Raw genomic sequence first — 19,875 nt, forward strand, 5'->3', positions numbered from 1 at the left:
AAAATACATAATTTCATAGCATCTAGCTCCAGTTTGTTTCATTTCATGTCATCTGTATACAAGGGGGCAGGCAAGCATTGCAATTGAATCTATGAAACCTACAACCATATGATGATTGATGTAACAGACCACACTATTAGATCTAAAAATGGGCTGTGGAATACACTTGATGTACATTAAAATAGTATTTTCATCTGTCTTTGCAGATGAAATAATTAGGTAGACTTTCTTCCCTAACTTACATTATTGACTTAAAAACTAGGCTGAAGGATTTTGAGTTGTGAGGAGTGTTGCTTCTTAGTTTGTGTCTTTAGGAATTATGTTCACATTGCTTTTTCTGAAATTGCTAGGCCTGGAAAAAAAAAAAAAAAAAGTAAGCTTAAATGTATTCCAGGAACTGGAGCTTAAAGAAGCCCTGTGCCAGACAGGCAAAGCTGGAAATGAAATCTCCCTTATCATAATCAAACAGCTCATCGTTCAACCTGAAATTGGAAGGGAAGGACCATTCTTTCTCCATTCCTGTTTTCCATCCATGAAGAGGCTTGGATGGTTCCACCAAGGGGCTCACCTGCCAGCCCACCCCTTCAGCAGTGTTCAGTTTTGCTTATCCCTTACCTTTTCCTGTTCTGGTGCCTGCCCATTACTCCCACTCCACCTGCAGCCATGGAATAGCACAATTTTCTGCTGAAATGAATGTTCATGAAATACTTCTCCTCCAGGGGCTGGGTAGCAGACTAAAAATGAACAGGGGGATCTGAGGGCTGCTGATAGTTTCCTCCAGAGTATGAGAAGGCCAGGTTTGCCAAAGTCTCTCTGTTGGCTGCTCTGGAGCCATCTCCATAGTTCTTTCCTGTATCTGGCACTTGTTTGCCACAGGGTGATTTTCTGGCTGGCCTAAGGCATCCGTACCCCTTTTGCTACTGGAGATCCAGTGGCACAGGCTCAATCCCCGTTTCAGCCTGCCCCTCCCACTGCTATCACATGCAGCTCTTATCAGGCTGCTGCTACTGTGGCTAACAAAGTCGGTGTTCTTGAGGCACATCCAGAAATCTGGCACCCAGCCCTCAGCTAGGGCTCAGATTCTGCAACAATAATGTTTACGTTGGCAGCCCATCGAACAGAAACTCGCGTCCTCTCCAGCTGACTGGTGTGATTCTAGCAATTAATTCAGCTTTTCCAGTCACAAAAGTTTGTTGATACAGCTTGTGGCTCTTCCTGTTTCCAAACACATCAGTAACTTGGAAAAAAAACTGGCTCGGCAGTCACAGAATCACAGAAGTGTTGAGGCTGGAAGGGACCTTTGGAGGTTGTCTGGTCAAGCCCTGCTCAGAGCAGAGTCAACTTGCAGCAGGTTTCTCAGGGCTGTGTCCTCTCAGATTTTCAGTATCTCCAAGAATGGAGACTCCAAAACAACTCTGGGCAACCTTTCCCCTTGTTTGATTTCGTTCCCAGGATAAACTTCTCATATTTAAATGGAATTTCCTCTATTGTACTGCATGTCCATTGCATTGCCTCTTGTCTGCTCGTTGGGAACCACAAAGAAGAGTTGGTCTCTGCCTTCTTATTCCTTCACATCATGGATTTATGTATATTTAATCTCTAACCTTCTCCAGACTGAACAGCTTCTTCAGTCTCTCCCTATATGACAGATTCCCCAGTCCCTTCGTCATCATCATGGCCCTTTGCTGGACTCTTTCCAGTATGTCCACATCTCTTTTGTACTGGAAAGCCCAGGACTGGGCCCAGCACTGCAGATGTGACCCCCACTTGTCACTGTCATATTTTCTGGAAAAATTCCTTTGCCAGGATTTCTCTCCTGGGAAGCTGATAAGTCTCAGAGGAAAAGGAAAACAATATTATCTTGTTTGCTTCTCGTGTGTTTTACTGCTTTGGAATGTGGTTTAGAGATTGTTTATCCAACAGGTGGTTTCATGTGAATTGTTTTTACTTATTGGCCAATCAGGGGCCAAGCTGTGTCGGACTCAGAGGAAAGAGTCATAAGTTTTTCAGTAGTATCTTCTAGCCTTCTGTCTGTATCCTTTCTGTATTTCTTTATTATAGTTTAGTATAATTTAGTATAATATAATATAATATAATATAATATAATATAATATAATATAATAATAAATTAGCCTTCTAAGAACATGGAGTCAGATTCCTTCCTTTCCTCGCCTTCGTCGGGGGTCCCTGAAAATGCAAGACCCACTAGTGCTGAAGAGAGTATCACTTCCCTTGACGTTGACCTGCTGGAGATACTTTCCCAAATGCAGCCCTGGATGCTGCTGGCCCTCTCTGCTGAGTGGTCACCTTGCTGGCTCGTGGTCAGATTGTTGTCCACCAGGACCCCCAGAGCCTTTCCTCCAAAGCTCTTTTCCAAGCTGTTGGTCTCATCCTGTAACTGGTACTTGGGGGTGTTAATATCTGGATTCAGGACAAGGAGCTACTGGAGAGGGTCCAGTGGAGGCCACAGAGATGATCAAGAGCCTGGAGCATCCCTCTTATGGGGAGAGAGGAGGGAGCTGGGTCTACTTAATCCAGGGAGGAGAAGACTGAGGGGGGATCTCATAAATGTGTACAAATATCTCCATGATACTGCCATAAGGATGGTACCAGATTATTTTCTGTGACGCCCAGTGACAGGTTGAGGAACAGTGGCCACAAACTAAAGCACAAAAAGGTTCATCTCAGTGTGAGGAAGAACTTCTTTACATTGAGGGTAGCAGAGCACTGCCCAGGAGGATTGTGGATTCTCCCTCTCTGGAGACATTCCAAACCCATTTAATGCATTCCTGTGTCACCTGCTCCGGGTGGCCCTGCCTCAGCAGAGGGGTTGGACTTGATGATTTCCAGAGGCCCCTTCCAAACAAAACTAATCTGTGGTTCTGTGACTTTGTAATTCTTTGAGTTGACTTTGATGATATTGCTGTTTGCCATTTGGAAGTATTTATAAATTAAATGCTTGGGATAGAGGGATGGAGATGGAAGTGTCTGAGGTTCCCATAAAATACACACATCATGTTTTACTTCATGGCTCTCACACTTGTAAGACCTCATCATCCTGAGCTCTGGAGGCTGTTAGAACTCTGAAAGTGGACAAAACCAATCCATACAAGGATTACCTGTGTAAATCTCTATTGAAACAAGAAGCTTCAGTTATTTAATTCTCTGTGTTGTAATTTGAATCCTAAAATGTTGTATTTGTAGCATTTATGCTTAAATGATGGCAATGCTGCCCTGAAATAAATATGTGTAAATGGAATCTTAGTTACAAATGAACCACTTATTTTCTGTATATTTATGTGACTGAAATTCATAGTTTCCTTTGTATGCTGTTTTTTTCTGCATTGTTGGTCTTTCCAACAGCAAGACCTCACTGTCTCTGCCTTCAGCTTACCAGTGGTGAGAATGTAGAGTGTCCATCTGGTTTCCTGAGTACAGAGGATACAGCAAAATGCTGGTTGTGAAATGTCACTGACTGGAATTGCCAAATGTCCTGAACATGTCCAATTTGTTCTTTGCCTTTAAAATGTTGCATGCTATTTTGGGGTAGAAGGACCTAAAGACCTAGAACTGTGTGAGAATTCTGGTCTGGTTTTTAGCTTTGATTTGCCATTCACATGGGACAGACAATGATTCACGACACGGGTTTACACCCATCTGTGAAATCTGTTACTTTGTGCTTTACCTTGAATCCAGACTTTCCTCTCTATATTGGATGGCTCAGAAAATGCACTCAAGACATTGAGAGCACAATCCTGGTTTATGGAAAGTCAGGAAGGAAGATGCTTTTGTGCTGCCTTTTTTCATGTATTTCCAAGCATTTGGAGATCAGGAAAATTCAGACCTGTTCCTTCACCCACACTGAGAAATTTAAGCACATTCAGAACCCTCTGCCTACCTTTCTTTACCCAAACTCACTGACTAATTTTTAACATTAACATAGTTTACTTTTATTTTACTTCTCTGGTTTGAAATGTCTTCATTTTCTTTCAGGTTTTATCCTGAAAATTTATCAATAGTACCAAAAGTTAGATTTGTCAAAAACATGTGGGACTTGAACAACAACATTTTAAAGGGGGTGCAGCAGAGAAAGGAAGTAGAAATGTTGCTAAAATAAATGTATGGTATTTACAATTAATCTACTCACTTCTAACTTGGCTGTTGGAGAAGGTCAGGGCAGAGACTCTTCATGGCATGGTTGTATGAATCTCTTTGGGTTCCTGAAAATCAAGGCAGCAGATTTTGACCCCTCAGCTCCATTCCTTGCATGGCAGGACATAGCCCAGTGCCTTGCCTCGGGCTGCCTTGCTCTCTGCTTTCCCTGCAAGTGCAGCTCCCCATGCCTTCCCTTCAGAATGCTTCATTTGAAGGTTGGAAGAATGGCCTTGAGTTTAAGATACTGGACTGAGATGCATCCAGGCTAAAATAGTGAAAAAAATGTTTTCTTTAAACAGATGTGATTTCTTGTGACCTTCTGTAAATCTGCTAACTTCAGCTTCCCCCTGCAAACCAGGTACTGTCCAACTGAGCTGGTTGGGTACCAGGTGGTAGGAGGGAAAACATAATTATTAATAATAAAACCCCAAATCCTGCTTCATGTACAGAACTCATCTCTTACAAGTAGGTCAGAGCCATTTCAGAGAGCATAGCCACAGTCCCACATTGTTTAATAGCCCCTGTTAATGTTTCACACTTCCCCCCCCCTTTTAAAACTTCCATTTCAGAGTCAGATGAGTCACTCCAATATGTTTTTTTTGTTTTTCCTTCTGCAGTTCACACATTGTCCCGGCACCTTGGCAGCAGCGCTGGTGAATCCAGGTCCCCCGGTCTGCGAAGGAAACACCCCTGAACGGGTCCCTGGGATTAGGCAGGAAGCAGAGGTTTTAATGAAGCAGACTCCATTCTTCCAAGGGGTGAAGGGAGGTAAAGGAAGCTCCTGTTGCTTATGTGATTATTGCTAATTACTGTAATTGAACATCCTCATGACAGGAATATTTGGTGCCTGAGGTAAAGCTTGTTTGCTTCCATTCCTCTTTTCAGCTGTCTCGTGGTGCCCTCTCGAGGTAGGAGAGCAGCCCCTTTTATTCCCTTTTTTATAGCTGCAGCTGCAACACGAACTGGAAACACAGATGCTGGTGAAGAAGCTGGGAAATTACTGTTTGCTGTGAAAAAACAAATCAAAGGTGCTAGAAATCCATGCAAAATCATTGGGGTTTGTTATTCCCATTTATAAAAGCACACTAGTCTCTTTGTTTCCATCTTCTCCATGAGACCCAGCACTTGAAAGGACACAGGGGATTCTTCTTTACAGTGCCCTGAGGCCACAAAGGTGCATGAACCAGCGGATGAGACAAGGTTAAAGGCTATTTCCATGAAGGAAGGGAATGCATTTCCCAAAACGTGCTCTTGTGCCCTTGAGGCAAAGCACAAAATGCATCAGGAAATGCTGATGTGTTTGGATATTAAAGTGGATTAGGAAAGTTGACACAAGGGGAAGGCTGACCTTAGGGCTCAAGTCAAACAGAGGGAGCTGTGCTTGTGAGGGAGGTGTGTGAGGGAGATGCTGGTCTCTCCAGGCTGGAGGAAGCCAAATGCCTTGGATGTCATCACCACCTCACTGTGAAGGACTGCAAACTGTTGGTTTCTTTTTAAATGTGACTGTTAGATGCATGGTCTTGAAATAACTCTCTCCAGGTGACAGCAGATTGTCCTTCCAAGGATGCTTCATCTTAAATTCATCAAGGAGCAGGGATTGGAAATACATTGGGTCTTGAAAAGGCAGTGAATTAATCCGTTTTGGTTTGGACCGGGACAGGGTTGATGCTGAATGTTTGGGGCAAGGACATCCAGTTTTAGACATGAGCACACTATGGTGCTGATTTATTAAAAATACTCCTTTTCTAAACATCTCTGCTACTCGTAGATAACTTTTGATGGGGATGAATGTAAACAGATGCTGAACAACATGCTGGATCTGAAGGCATAAATCCTCTCCACAGAGCAGCAAATTGAAGATTCAAGGCTGTGGTTGTGTTGAAAAGGGACTTTTTGAGCCCAACAAGGGGTAAGATGTTAATAAAACCTTTGTTCACTGTTACAATAGGGAACAGCTAAATGTGGTTTGGGGTTTCTGCCAATTTGACTTATACCCATTGCCACAAATGCCACTAAGGAATCTCTTAACATCTTACTAAAGAATGAAAAACAATTAATACTCTTAATTTTAAATACTGGAGTTAAATAAAAAGCTTTCATTTTTAAAATGTCATTTATTTCCTTTCCCTTTTGGTAGACTAGGGGCTTTGAAGAAAATTCACATTTTATGTGGCATTTACTCTCTTTTTGTGGGGAAAGAAAACCTTAGCTTAAGTGGCCTAAAACTGGCACTGTCTTTAATATTTATGGAGTTTTATTTTCTCTAAGGTGAAAGTTCAGGTGTTCTGAATCCTCCCAAACACATCCTAACCTGGCTTGTTTTATTATTTCTTTCTCTTTGGTCTATTTGGCTCTGTCCATCTGTGGTTTCTCCCCCTGTTGTCATCAGCAGGAGCCATGAGCAGCACATTCAGACCCAGGACTAGACAGAATTGCTGTGGCAATTGAAATAGCAACAACAAAAAGCCATGGAAAAATAAGACAACATTAAATTATTATTTCCCCTTTTTATTTCTTCAGCAAAGAAGGGAAAAAGGGAGCTGGTTTCTGTCTGCAGTCTTGCCTTTCACTGTGCTGTTAGGGAATCAGAGGATGCACATGATTTTGGAAAACCTGTGAGTGTGAGGTGGCAGGAGGTGTTGGTTTAGGGGCATCTCCACATGACATTATTGAATTATCTTGAGAACAGGTAAGAGATGAAGGAGAGAGGTGTCAGGTGTGTCTGGGTGCTCTGGTCAGGACAGGATGTCTGGAGCATCAGGGTCACACAGGTCCCATGGTGTTTAAAATCAGGCTGGCAGAATATGTTGGGATGACAGTCACAATCCCTCCCACCATCATACTCTCTGCTCTGCTCTGTGCCACCCCCTCATCTAAGGAAAGGTGGCATCTTTGTTCTGGTAGAATTAACTAATCAAATTACGCTGTTGGTGATTTCAATTATGAATGTTCCCTCCCATTCTTAAAATGTTTTCACTTGTTTTCTTGGCAGGATCTTGAGGATCTCTCCTGAGAGCTCCTTTCACATAGATATGCACAGAATGAATAGTTTATCTCCACCTCCTGCTGACTTTCATGAATAATTTGATGTAAAAAGCTAAGTTGGACTTCTGCCGTGTTGAATAAGTTGGGAGTACCAGCTTCTAATATTCTAGCCACAGAGAGAAACTGATTTTCTAGTTTTAGAGGACAAAGTGGCCTCTCTGGTTTCCACTTAGTTCAAATACCTAAATTTTCCCTCCTTCCCAACCATAACCAGGCTCCTTTGGGCTTCCCAAAAAATGAGAGAGGCTTCAGAGGCTTCCAGCTGACCGAACATCCCTTGTGAATGAAAACTCTTTATTTAGACAAAAAAAGATTTACTGGAATATATGACCATGACTTTTGCAGTTTCTTGTTTGCCTCCACAGGTATATGCCAGAAAATCCTGTGGTCACTCCTGAAGCTGAGCAGCTCATTTTATGGACTGCTTTTTGCTGCCCACTCTCACTGAAGGCAAAGAGAATTGCTTATCTGAGTAATGTCACATGTGTGCCTAAATGATTGCAGAAGACTGAAAGGAGCTGGGAGTAGAAATAATAGCACTACTTCATCTCTCACAGAGCAGCGCCAACAAAATAATGAAGCCTTGTGAATAAAGAACCAACATAATAATCAAGCTCTAACCATTTTTGGAAAATTAGCACTTCTTCCATAACAGTCACGGCTGCTGGGAAAATGGTACAAAATATTAACTGTCAGGTTAAGCACACCTTAATCAACATGTGCCAAGGCCCACTGATGTGTCCTCAAACCTGTTACTTAAGTACTTGTTAAGGCCCATTAAATAAACAAAATTTTAAAGCTTAATAGCATAAACCACATAAATAACATAAAAGAACCATAATGGTTGAAGGGGCGGGTGTTTAGCCCTTCTTGATTTAAAACAGTGAAGTGAAAAATGTTGGAGCCCTTGAAGGTGATTTCGAAGACGAGGAAGTGACTGTGCTACACAAACAGCAATCAGAGACAATTAAGAGAACTGGGACAAGTGCCTCATTCTCCCCGCAGACTGCATGGGAAATTGCACTTTACATTTCAGTCTCATTGCATTTTCAAATAAGGCCCCCAGCTATGTCATTTTTCAAGTCCAACTCAAATCAAAAGATATTGCTTAAAATCTTCCTATTACTCCAGAAGTAAAAGGAATGATTGTCTATGCTGATGAGCCTGGAAGATTGTCTTGGAAAGAATTTGACAGTTTTGTCTCCCGGTCCCATTATAGTGTTATTACTGCCCTGAAGAAGGCTGACAGAGGCTGAATGCCAGAGTAAGGACAAGGGTAGCTGAGGATGGCTCTGTGCTGCTGCAGATTTTGTGTTGGTTCTCTGCAGAAACAGCAGAGAAAATGCTCTATGCTGTGCATATGTTTTCTCTTAAATCTCAGCCGATGAAGAATCTCAGTCAGACCCTAAGTTAACAATACAACAGAACATACAAGCAAGCTCAAAAAAACCCTCATAAAAATGGAATTAATTAAAATAGGGAAATTGGAAAATAGTTATCCATGTCTAAATATAGCCCTGTGCCTATACAGAAAGCACAACCCACCACAATACTTTTTAAAGAACTTTCTGTTAAACATGGGAAATGTTCCAGTACAGGATTCAGAAATTTCCTCAAGTGTTGGAGCGGTCCCACTTTTGCAGCCTTCTCCCCACAGACGGGAGCACAATGGTCTTGCAGAGCTGTTGGAGCTGTTTAGGTTTGTCACAATGAGTGATGCTGCCCAGGAATGAGCCCTGCCCTCGTCCCTGGCTCCTCAGGGGGAGCCAGTGCTGGCCCAGCCTCTGCTGCTGCTCCAGCACAGGTTGGAGTGCAGAGGGAAGCAGGAGGAGACCTTGCATCCCTCTGACTGCCCTTGTGGTGCCCAACAAACCTTCCCTTAACCAGCCCTGACACCCCTGCTCACTGCCATGGAAGCTGTGAAATGGGGGAGCTGTGATGCATCCATAGATGTGATGCAAGCTTTGCCTTAAAGCAATTTTCCCATGGAAGTATCTGTGTCAATCTCATCTTCCTGTTTCCTTTGCACAGGGCACATTTTTATTTCAAAGATTTTAACTTAAACTCCAAAGAGATGCTCCCCTTCCCCTGTTTCCATCTGGTGACAAAGGGATAAAGGCAGAGACTCTGGGCTGAGATAATTTATTGACAACAAACAGCCATGGGATGAGAAATGAACAGTAACAGCAACAATATTTTAAAAACAGTGTACAAAAGGGTGATTTACACACAGAGGGTGCTCCAGTACCTCAATGCAATTCCATGTGGCCACTGAGACAAAGACAAAAAGGCAGACATTTTTCAGCCCTGTGTGGTGCAGACACATGGCATCACACACATCACAGTAATCATCAGTCCTACTGCAGGAGTGCTGAACTGTCAAAGCCATCACATCTGTGTGTGAAAATACACCCCCATGTGATGGGGTGAACCAGATGGAAACTGAGCATTGCATCAAAGTTAGCAAAGGTTTGACTTAGTTGTTGTATTCAATAGAACTCTTTGCTCTTTCACCAGGGCTGAGCCAGCAGACTGAAGTCTTTGCTTTTGCTACTCGCAGAAACAATCCAGTTCCACTTGGATCTCCAGACTGTGCCCCCTTCTCATCACCTGTGAGAAAAACTAGGACAGTGCTAAATGGAAAAGTTCATTTATAATGCTAATTAATAGAAAATTAGCCTAAGATCCCTCCATTCAGATACAATCAACTCTGCATAAATGAGGTCATCATTGAAAAAAAGAATGTAAATCAATTATTTCCAAATTAAAGATTCAAACTTTTATGTTTCACTCTGTAAAAATTGTCTGAGAGATAAATTATGGTTACAGTGACAATCTGGCTCTTGCTGCCCTCAATCCAGAACATAAACTATTTGTATCTCAGAAAAAAAAAAAAAAAAACCATGCGTTGTTGCCTAGTGATGGTTGTAAAGCAAATATACCCACTGAAATTAAGAGGCATTTATGAAGGAAATAGCCTGCTTCCAAACCAGGGATTTTAGAAGTAATTATTATTTGTGATGGCCCCGAGAGGAAGATTTTTGCAGGGTGGAGTCAGAAAGCACCTCCAGCATGATCGTTCACATATGGAACTATGTAAAAGAAAGAAAAATACTGCAAACCCACATTCTCTGCACTCAGAACTTTATCTCTGTCCACAGAACTGCAATGGATAATGTCTCTAGCAGAAATTAATTAATTTTGGTGGGACTTCCTTGGAGCACAGTACTCTTCAAATGATGTTTGCAAACTTGGGTCCTAACCTGCTTGTTTTAAATCAGCTTTAGCAAAATTACATTTCGGATGAGTTCTTGTCCCAAGAAGACCAAGAGGATTTTTGTGATTGAGTTTTCAAGCTGTACAACAATTCCTTTTTGTTACACATTCATGTACCTCAAGTAGGTAACTCTGAAGTGGAACAAACACATTTATGTACATAATGATGTACATAAACATTCAGTATTTATTGTTTTGTGTTCACTGGTATCTCTGTGGCTCTGCATCAATATCCCTCTGTCATTCTCTGAAACAGAGCCGAAAGGCCAACGGGAGCGAGATACCAACCTGAGATAGCAGTCTAGCAAGGAAGGCAGTGCTGTCACTGCAGAGGGACTTGGAGCAGAAGAAGTGACACTTGCAGTTACTGAGGCTGTCAGTCCAAATCCCTGCTGCTTTGGTACCCTGGGTAAAGATGGGGCCAACTCAAGAGCTGGCGACGCGCCACGCAGACAGATGGACACGGTGGTGAGCAGCAGAGGCTGTGCTGGAGCATCAAGTGGGGGTTCTGAAGGCAGCATTCCTAGCAGGAGACTCCAAACAGCTGGCCAGCCTGAATTTTTTAAAAACAATTCATGTTTTAGGAAATGCTGCAGTTTGTTTGGTTCTGGGTGGTGTTACACACTGAACAAGCTGGAGATGGGGAGGGGTGTTGTTATTCAATGCTGGTAAATATGGCCTGAGCTGCACAAAGAGAAGGAAGTGAAAAAGGGCATTCCCTCTGAGCCCTGGAGAGAGTGAGGATGAGAAATGAGAATAGAATTTCCTTGTGTTTTTCTGTGACAGGGCAAAACAGATCCCACACACTTCCAGGCACAGCAGCAGAGGGAGTGTCAAAGCTGCACATTGGAAATGGGGAGGAGAAATCTCCCCCTGGATTCAGAGGCTGGAATTCATCATAAACTCACACTTCAGCCTTCCTCTCCCAAGAGGATCAGAGTTAGGGGAGAAGCCCAGTGGGACAGCTCCTTCCCTGGGACAAGGATAGACATAGGATAACTTGAATTTTTATTACAAACTGAACCCCAAAGGTGAAAATTGGATACCAGTGCATTTCTTTTTTTAAAAATAAAATAGTTTAGAGGAGTTCATCTGTATATTTAGTTTTAAGCAGCTTATACTCTTGGACAACAAACTTTAAACAGTTTAATTAAACAATGCAAGTGTAACTAAAAATTAGGCTGCTCTATTAGAATGTGAATGGATGTTCCTCATTTCCATCAGCATCTCTTTGTCTTAGAATATTTAATCCCTTCTATTTGCAAAAGGTGAAGAGTTTTCCCAGGCAAATACTTTATCTGGACTGCACCATATTATGTTTTTGAATAATCAACCCAAGCTGCATGTTCTCAATTTTCTGTAATTGAGTCCTTATTTACCTTAAATTCCTGGGTTGCCTCATGTCTCTTTGCCAGCATAATGCATATTGGGCAATCAGGTCATTTCAGATTGCTCTTGTTTGTTTTGCACCTGTGAACTCAGTTTATGCTTAATCCTGAGACTAACAGACATAAAAGGCCAACACCAAAAAAATAAAAAGATGATGCATCCAGTGCAGTCAATATCATGTCCAGTCATGGAGTTAGAAGGGGACAGAATCAGTGAAGAGGTTGATGAAGGGCAAAAGCTTTTTGAAATTGGTTTAGGTTTGATAATTTAGAAACCTATTATGAACTAAGGTCACTAAATTACTGCTGGGTTCCTCTCTTTGGCACAGCACTTCTAGTGTCATCTTAGTTCATTCTTGCATATTCCCTGGCCATAAAGGTAACAGGCTGGGTGGTGGTCGTGTTGTACTCAGGATGTTTGGACGACCAGAGGCCCAGGACCATAGCTATCAGCAGTGACATTACCTAATTGTTTGCCTTATCTTGGCTGCAAAGAGCAGGCACAGACCATTGTGCACCACCAGCAGAGGGGACAAAGCTACCACCACGACCCCAGCTCTAAGACAATGTTACAAAGGAGTGAATCAGGATTTAAGTCTGCCTCATTTTTTTTAAGGTCACTGATTCTCTTTAGAGAAACAAAACAACACACAGACTTGTGTGCACACAAACACACACACTCTTAATAATTAAAAGAATTAACACGGGAATTAGTTTGTGTTGCAAACCAAGAGACTGTTGTTAAGTGGAATTTTGCCATATGCTCTCCAACAGTAGACACAAAGAAGAACCTTTTACCACTTAAACCTCTGTTTTGCTGTAGAGTTGGGATGCCCAGTGCTGTTGATTGGCTCGTTTAAAGAGCATTAATGTTTCTTGTGGAGTCTGTATATCAAGGATATCAAGGTTGCTTAGAAGTTTTTGGAAACTCTTTCTCTCAGACTGCTGAGCTTTTATTTTGAGGAGAAAGTAACGTAAATAATAAAAGACAGAGGTGCCAGTGGGCTTAGTGTAAAGAAGACTTGGAGGTTTATATTTCTTTCCCTTTTTTTTTAAACAGTCCAGCAGTCCAATTATGTACCACATAGCAGCAACTGGGCTAACACCAGCCATATGATGGAATAGCTTGTAATCCGGTTGTGGGTCTAACTCCATGAGACAGACTCCAAGTAGATGAGTTTTAAATCTCCTTAGAATTAAGAAGGGTTTGGCAACCAAATTAATTGTTTTGGAAAAATCCTGCTTTATGGATCACGAAGAGGATAAAAAGGGAAAAAACATGTCATCTGTAGTGGTTAGTCAGATGTTCTTTTGGAGTTACAACGATTTCCTCTCTAATTCCTCTTCTTGTTGACATTCCCGTTAAAAGAATAATGAGCACGATGTTCGTTGCCTTAGCGCTGCTCATCCCTGTGTACATTACGAAATCTTTGCATTAAGCCACCCAAATGGATTGAATCATACCGTGAGGCAGACACTGAAAAAACAACTGCACTCAGCTGTGAGCAGGCATGAAAGCCGCGCATAAACTGATACAAGCGGCGGTAATCGCCGGGACCCTGTACGGGAGTTTGTTTGAAAGCAGCGCCGGGGCCCAGGCAGCCAGGAGAGAGCCTCGCTCTGCTTTAGCAGGGCTGAATTATTTTAAGTCTTTGGGTTGTTAATATTGATGCAGTTACCCTTTTACCAGGGAGGTTGTGATGCGTTGGAAAAATGTGTTCTATGCATTATTAACGGCATGTTTAAATAATGAGAGACAATTAAACGATCGCTGGGTGATAGTTTCCCAGGTGTATTCCTGTTTTATATGGTTTGTAGATCTATACTGTACTCTCACAGAGGCTGCATTACTTAATTACCCTGTGCTTTCACAGTATTTTGGTAAAAAGTAGGTGTGCAAATAAAGGTATTATTATTTCACAGGTGGCATAAAAGCAGCTTCATTAAGGAGCTTGGTACTAATAGTGCTTTAATTCAGACAGCCAGGAGATGAGTCTTCACATGGTACATTAAACAGTGAAATATGCCAATTTTGACTCGATTTCTATGCTGCTAAACTACCCCACATTCATTTGCTTCAGCTTTAAGCCCTTCCATTCTCATATTCTCTAGCCCTGGTTACAGAATTGCAGCTTGCTTTTCACCTATCTCCTAACAGTTTAACATGGATGTCTGGGTCCAGCCCATTGTTCCAATTGTATATAGTTTAAAAAGCTCTGCAGTATTTTACTCTTTCCATTATATCTTGGCTTCCCTGAGCGCTCTGCTTACTGCATTTTGCTTGTACTGGCTCTGTTTTCTAAACCCATTTATGGCTTTTTTTTTTTCTGTACACACTTGTTCATTGGGGAGCTTAAATTGACTTCTCTCCATTCTGTTTCCTTAACTAAAAATGCACCATTAAGGTTGATTGAAGTCTTTTGAAAACACTTCATAAAAAATGAAAGGCCACAAGAAATTAGGCTACCAGTGTTTGCAAATACCTGTTTTCAGACAAATTGGTGGGAAGGAATAAGAACTGAAATTTAAAAATGCTACTGATATGTATTTGGTTGCTGGTTATTTTTACAAGAATTAAAAAAGCGTGTGTAAAACATTTTGAGGAATAAAATACCAAGACTTTAACAAAATGTGCTAGGCAGTAGCTTGTTTTTGCACAAAGCCTTTTCCCCAAAAAACCATCAAGTACAGTTCTGAAAACAGAAAATGTCAGAATGAGCAGAAGTATCTGGATCAGTTATTTTTATAATTTTCTATTATAGAAAACATTTTTTACTCTCAAGTATTTCTCTTTAACATTTGAACCATGGAATAACAAATTTATCAGGAATAGGAAGAGTTATTAATAAATTTCTTTACAAATGAGGAAAAAAGTTTAATTAAAGCAGTGAAACTTTGAGTGCCTTTCAGAACAAAAACATCTGTGCAGAAGTTGAGGATATTAAGTATGTTTTACATTATGTACATATATCCTTAATGAACAAAGCAGCCTCATTTCACAAATCCCCCACCAGGAATCAGGGAAGTCATTCTGAGCAGTGTTGAATTGTCAAGGAAACTTTTATGGACATATGGAAATGCATCTGCTTTAAAAAGAGAAATATCAAGAGGGATTTGCACAAAGTTAAAAGCAAAGCAAGTGCTTTAGAATCAAAAGTGATTACATTGAAAATGGCAGCTTGCTTGTCAGAGCAGCTGAGGCGGCTCCTCACCAAACAAAATACTAATTGTTCCAGCTGTTTCCAGGCTCTCCTAATACTGCTGCTTGTCATTAAAAAATATGTACTTTATAGAAATGTGGAAAGCTCTAAAAGAAAAATCATTAGATTTTGATTTATTTTTAGATTTTTTTTCCAGGCAGCTGCCAAACATATTTTATTTACAAGATGTGTGGCTTCTATGGCTTTTTCTCATTTTCAGAAATATAGATATTCATTCTGACAGTCATCTCACTAAGTGGAGACATCTAAAATGCAGAAGACTTTCAGTATAAGACTTTCATTGCAGAATAGGAGCAAAAAAATCTGCATAGGGTGAGTTTTACATTCTAATGGACTTAAAAAAAAAAATTAAAATCTTAATATGGAAAAAAACCCCCATACCTTTTGAGCCTCAAAATCAAACTCAGGCTTGAATTCATCAACAAAATTGTAAATGACAGCTGTTCTCAGACTTTGCCTTTAATAATATGATGAATTTAAGACTTTTGATCATTTTTATTTTCTGAAGGCAACGGAATCGCTTGCCAGGCCTTGGCTGTGGATGTGTTTGAAGGTGTATATAGCACAAACTGCAGGCTGTATCCTGTGCTTTATGAATTCTCCCCTTAATGGAGGAAGAGAGCAGTGAGATCAACAAGCAAAGTAGCTGAGTACAAGGAGGTCATGCAGCAGCTCTGAGTTCTGCTGCAGAGCTACAAGGAAACCCTGTCAGCTTCCATCCCATTAAACGAGCCAGGAGCTACGTGTTGGACTCGCTGGGATTACCAGCAAACCCCTCCCAAGCTGTCTGCTGGCTCTTGCTCACATCCTCCATCAATTATTCAGTTCCTTTTATGCAAATAATGTTTCATGGAAGCGATGGAGATTCATAATGGGGAGAAGAGTAACATCCATTTAGGAGAATTAAATGGTAGATGAAAAGCATGACACTTTGTGGGCAAAAGCTATTGAAGTGGTGCAGTAGCAGGGCTCTTTAAATGCATGCAGAGAGAGAGACAAAGTTTTGTTTGCTTTTTTTTGACAATCAGCACTGTACAAAATTAAATAAGGTGGGAATAGACACAGACTGCAGCCTCTCTGGTTCTGCCCAGGGGACAGAGAAGTGTGGCCTCTGTAGTAGATCTGTCTGTGCTCTGCAGGCTCTAAGCTCTCTGTGTCTTACAGGGGGTCTGTGCAGAAAGCCTGGATGCCAACGTGTCTGTACTAAAGAGAGGCTTCACTGCTCCTTAAGTCAGCAGTAACCAAAAAAACCAGGGCCATTTCTGCCTTCTTTTATCAGGCAAAACATTAGTTTCAATGCAAATATTGGATCAAAACTTTGTGTTGGCCCCATTACACTTCACAGGGCCTGCTTCTTTCAGAGATTCTTCCCACAGAAGAGATTGGTGAGTAAATGCAGACAATCCTGGGTGCATCCAGCCAAAGGACTGATCATGCCTCTGCTGCAAGCCTTTAAATCCTTGTCTGGGATTTTACTTGCAGGTTTATCCTTTGTCTTGTCAGTCAGCTCATGGTGGTTTTCCTGCTGAACTGTCTGTGGGCTGTTTGGCCACTTGTGTCTGGGTCTGCAGTCAAGTTTGGAAGTGGTGGTACCCCACTGATGTCTCCACACTGCAGAGGTGGTGGTGGAGCTGCCTGTGCTGAACACAAACAGATCAGTGGTAGTGAGAACACATCCGCCATCCTGTGAGCTCCAACATCAATTACAGAATCTTATAAAAATGTTGGATTTTATACCAGCAAGCCAGTGTTTGGTAAGGCAGAAACACAGAAACAGCACCACAGCCTCAAGGCTTCTGTCTGTGTCCTGCTGCAGCCCCTTTGCTGCACTGCTCCTCTTTGTGTGCAGGGAGTGTGAATCAAAAGCAACCAAAAGTTATTAAAACACAGAATCATAGATCCATTTAGGCTGAAAAGACCTTTAAGACCATTGAGTCCGGCCATTAACCCAGCTCTGTCAAGCCCACCATGTCCCTTCTTTCAATCTTTCAACTTCATTTGGGAGACAACAGCCAAGTGCTAAGAAAGTTCTCACGTGTTCTGTATTTCCTGGAATGCACATACAAGATCATTTAGACATAAAGACATCTCTTTTAAAAGCTTTGTAATGCAAGTGCCCTGTATATTTATGGTACTTCAGCATTTAACTATCTTTAATGACACTGTTTTTCAAAAAGGAAATTTTTTGCTACACCAAGAGAGACAGAAAGTGTGTTCTAATGGAGTGCAGTTAGCCTCCAAAAGCAAAATAGGCTTCCATTATAAAATTGTGCACTTAGAGGAGCCCTGGCTATAGGCAGAGATGGAAATTTGAAAGAGTGTTATGCAGAATAGATAAGTTCAAGAGAATTAAATTATAGATAAATTCAGAGAATCAAAAAGAAGCAGGGGGTACAGGAATATTTCTGATTTTCTGTTTGCCACATTGTGCTTTTGCAGCCCAAGGAGATAGAGGCTCTTCCCCAGCAACAGGCAGTGCTGTCCCTCTCAGGAGGAGGCAGCAGGCCAGTGAAACTCCAAGACCTTGGGAAATTTTGGCTGCTTTAGGATAATTCTACTCAGGATGATGCAAGGCTCTTTCTGTAGGGTTCAGAATTACACAGAGAGCACAAGAGCAAAACGCTGCTCAGAGCACTGAGCTCGCTCAGCCCTTTCCTCTCCCCTTATCCCACTTAAGGCCAATTGCTGAGTCTTGCCTTAAAATCCCGTTCTACCTCTGTGGGGCTGGAGCTGCCCTTGTACAAAGCACCAATTCTGCATGAGCAGTTCTACTCTTCTTCTCCCTCCACACCGCACTTTCACAACCAGCTCACTCACAAGCGACTGTCTCCTGTTGTTTTGAGCTGCTCCTCTGCCAGCTCCAGCTACGTTTGTGTGCCTCACTCCTTCAGGCTCCCTTGGCAGGTACAAACTGTGTTCCCATCCTTCTGCCTCAGAGGAGCACCTGGGAACTGCTGCCAGGTAACAGCCAGGCAGTGACCAGCGTGATTCAAGTTTTCTCTACCCAAACCCAGCCAAAATGTAAAGAATGGGATTTACATCTTCGATTTATCCTGTTACAAATCTGCCACAGCCCGGCTGAAGAGGGTCAGCCCTGGTTCTCCAGTGCTGTGTTGGGATCTCTGATGTGGAAATTCAGCGGAGCAACAAAGACACCTCGTGGCTGCCCTGCAAAGCACACACAGACAAAGCACCCGGGAGAGTCTGCTCGGGTGGCAATCTTCACCCTTACCCCCTGACAGCTACTTAAAAGTGTAATTAATACCAACCCCTCTTTCAAATCGCCTCGGAGAAACGAGGAATGATACTAATAAACTGAGTACATTATGTTAACTGTGAAGAATAAATAATGCACTCATTAGAAATGGGATGTTTGGTTCTGAATTAAGCTTAGAAATTCAAATTATTAGATTAAAAAACCCCTTAAAATTCAATTCAATAATTTAATTAAATCTGATATGTGAAGTGAATGTTGTGAAAGATTTATCAAGTCTAGAAGTAAGATCTTATAGTTCTCTAAAGTCTTCTAAGAACTTTAATTTCACACTAACATGCTAAGTTATCCACATTTGCTTTCAAACTACTTACAATTTTATTAGAAATCAGCAGGTACATGTTTAAAGTTTTGTATACCAGTATGTATTTTAAACCCCTATATAATACTATACACCCTACCTCAAACACTATATTAAAAAAATACGAAAAGTGAAATGTATTTTTAAAAAATAGATGGAATAATAAAGTCCATAATTACAATCAAATGTAGTTTTACTGTTATCCTTGACGTCGTCTCACACACACATATATGTGAGAAAGGCTCTACAATGAATCCATTTATTTTAACAAATTCGGATTAAACTATTTCTGAGCAGCAAAACAAAGTCTTGCACAGTGAATGTACCAGCATAAAACCTTGAGCTGATGTGGACTGTTGTTTTGTTTCCTTCCTCACCTTTGCATGAAAATTCATTGTATCATAACCAGGTCAGTAAAAAAGAAGGGTAATTAAATTAGATAATTAAGATCTTGGAAAATAGACCAACCCACTGTGTAGTAAAATTGGAGAGATCAGATTCTGCCCTCCATTTTTTTTTCCAGTGCAGATCTGAAGAAATCATGTTAAATCAGACTTACTGTAAACTAAAATCTTAGATTTTATTGCTGATTTCTAGCAGGGTGACTGAAAAGAGAACAAACCAAAGGCACCTCTGAGTCCCACAGGTATTCTGCATGTGTGTAAATGGTTGCTTCACTGAATTAAATAATTTCTTTACATAATTGATATTTCATTTTCATTATGCATTCATGATCACTGTATTAAAATGAAAGTACAAATGCCCAAACTCTCCCTTTGGTAACACCACTTAAGTCTGTGGAACAATGCTCAGAATAATTCTTTTTTTCCCCAGAATTTATCTCATTTTTGCAGTTCTTTAAACCCTTAGGTTTGATTTAGGTGGGGAGGCTAGAAACAACTCCACATTACACCACAGAGACTTTGTTTTTAAAAATATCTATTAATTTAGAGAAGTAATAATTATAATAATACTTATTTAATATATTAGCAAGATCACAGTCCTATCATGTACCCCCATGACAATAACTTTAATATGTTCTGTTCATGCATGAAAGCAGGAATTTGTTAATTTATTTTGAGTTCTGCTGCTAATACAGACAAGTCAGGGCTTCACCATCCACCTCACAACATCCCTCTAAAGCATCTTTAGAACTTTGTTTTAGAAAGAAGAGATTATTGCAAACAAGATGAAATACTGAATTTGCTTCCCTAA

Source organism: Passer domesticus, chromosome 6, assembly GCF_036417665.1.
Source record: "Passer domesticus isolate bPasDom1 chromosome 6, bPasDom1.hap1, whole genome shotgun sequence".
Taxonomy (NCBI): Eukaryota; Metazoa; Chordata; class Aves; order Passeriformes; family Passeridae; genus Passer; species Passer domesticus.